This window comes from Drosophila grimshawi, unplaced genomic scaffold (genome assembly GCF_018153295.1).
Source record: "Drosophila grimshawi isolate 15287-2541.00 unplaced genomic scaffold, ASM1815329v1 contig_528, whole genome shotgun sequence".
NCBI classification, from domain to species: domain Eukaryota; kingdom Metazoa; phylum Arthropoda; class Insecta; order Diptera; family Drosophilidae; genus Drosophila; species Drosophila grimshawi.
The window spans coordinates 57,501-60,000 of NW_025063338.1; the positions used below are offsets into that span (position 1 = coordinate 57,501).

Genomic DNA, 2,500 nt, shown 5'->3' on the forward strand with positions numbered 1-2,500 from the left:
CGATTATTATTGATGCGATAAGAAAACTGTTGTAAATATTATTATTCTTCAAGAATTAGTGTATTCATAATATTGAATATTATATCATAGTATTCAATAAAAATTGTTTTATACAACCTCAACTCATATGGGACTACCCCCTGAATTTAAGCATATTAATTAGGGAGGAAAAGAAACTAACAAGGATTTTCTTAGTAGCGGCGAGCGAAAAGAAATCAGTTCAGCACTAAGTCACTTTGTCTATATGGCAAATGTGAGATGCAGTGTAAGGAACATCAATATTCTAGTATGAGAAATTAACGATTTAAGTCCTTCTTAAATGAGGCCATTTACCCATAGAGGGTGCCAGGCCCGTATAACGTTAATGATTACTAGATGATGTTTCCAAAGAGTCGTGTTGCTTGATAGTGCAGCACTAAGTGGGTGGTAAACTCCATCTAAAACTAAATATAACCATGAGACCGATAGTAAACAAGTACCGTGAGGGAAAGTTGAAAAGAACTCTGAATAGAGAGTTAAATAGTACGTGAAACTGCTTAGAGGTTAAGCCCGATGAACCTGAATATCCGTTATGGAAAATTCATCATTAGAATTGTAATATTTAATTAATATTATAATAATAGTGTGCATTTTTTCCATATAAGGACATTGTAATCTATTAACATAATTAATTTATCAAAAAATTGTGAATTATTGATTATTTCAATTATAGTGCTTGCATTATAACATGATATAAATGTCATAAATTTGATAAAGTGCTGATAGATTTATATGAATACAGTGCGTTAATTTTTCGGAATTATATAATGGCATAATTTTCAATGATTTTTGTGTTTATTATATGCACTTGTATGATTAACAATGCGAAAGATTCAGGATACCTTCGGGACCCGTCTTGAAACACGGACCAAGGAGTCTAACATATGTGCAAGTTATTGGGATATAAACCTAATAGCGTAATTAACTTGACTATTAATGGGATTAGTTTTTTAGCTATTTATAGTTAATTAACACAATCCCGGGGCGCTCTATATAGTTATGTATAATGATATTTATATTATTTATACCTCTAACTGGAACGTACCTTGAGCATATATGCTGTGACCCGAAAGATGGTGAACTATACTTGATCAGGTTGAAGTCAGGGGAAACCCTGATGGAAGACCGAAACAGTTCTGACGTGCAAATCGATTGTCAGAATTGAGTATAGGGGCGAAAGACCAATCGAACCATCTAGTAGCTGGTTCCTTCCGAAGTTTCCCTCAGGATAGCTGGTGCATTTAACTGTTGTATAAAATAATCTTATCTGGTAAAGCGAATGATTAGAGGCCTTAGGGTCGAAACGATCTTAACCTATTCTCAAACTTTAAATGGGTAAGAACCTTAACTTTCTTGATATGAAGTTTAAGGTTATGATATAATGTGCCCAGTGGGCCACTTTTGGTAAGCAGAACTGGCGCTGTGGGATGAACCAAACGTAATGTTACGGTGCCCAAATTAACAACTCATACAGAAACCATGAAAGGCGTTGGTTGCTTAAAACAGCAGGACGGTGATCATGGAAGTCGAAATCCGCTAAGGAGTGTGTAACAACTCACCTGCCGAAGCAACTAGCCCTTAAAATGGATGGCGCTTAAGTTGTATACCTATACATTACCGCTAAAGTAGATGATTTATGTTACTTGTAATATAAATTTTGAAACTTTAGTGAGTAGGAAGGTACAATGGTGTGCATAGAAGTGTTTGGCGTAAGCCTGCATGGAGCCGCCATTGGTACAGATCTTGGTGGTAGTAGCAAATAATCGAATGAGACCTTGGAGGACTGAAGTGGAGAAGGGTTTCGTGTGAACAGTGGTTGATCACGAGTTAGTCGGTCCTAAGTTCAAGGCGAAAGCCGAAAATTTTCAAGTATAGAAAAATCAAAATATATTTTGCATCATACCGATTTTTATACACTTGAATAATTTTGAACGAAAGGGAATACGGTTCCAATTCCGTAACCTGTTGAGTATCCGTTTGTTATTAAATATGGGCCTCGTGCTCATCCTGGCAACAGGAACGACCATAAAGAAGCCGTCGAGAGGTATCGGAAGAGTTTTCTTTTCTGTTTTATAGCCGTACTACCATGGAAGTCTTTCGCAGAGAGATATGGTAGATGGGCTAGAAGAGCATGACATATACTGTTGTGTCGATATTTTCTCCTCGGACCTTGAAAATTTATGGTGGGGATACGCAAACTTCTCAACAGGCCGTACCAATATCCGCAGCTGGTCTCCAAGGTGAAGAGTCTCTAGTCGATAGAATAATGTAGGTAAGGGAAGTCGGCAAATTAGATCCGTAACTTCGGGATAAGGATTGGCTCTGAAGATTGAGATAGTCGGGCTTGATTGGGAAACAATAACATGGTTTATGTGCTCGTTCTGGGTAAATAGGGTTTCTATCATTTATGGTAGATTCTTGTTCCCCGGATAGTTTAGTTACGTAGCCAATTGTGGAACTT

General features: G+C 37.0%; 1 non-coding gene across 1 annotated transcript in view; it reads left to right on the forward strand.

Moving 5' to 3' along the window:
• The first annotated feature begins 113 nt into the window (after positions 1-113).
• LOC122322665 overlaps positions 114-2,500 on the forward strand; it is a 3,956-nt gene continuing 1,569 nt past the window's right edge. Inside the window, exon 1 of the ribosomal RNA XR_006246763.1 lies at positions 114-2,500. This exon is cut by the window's right edge and continues 1,569 nt beyond it. This is a non-coding gene — a ribosomal RNA (large subunit ribosomal RNA).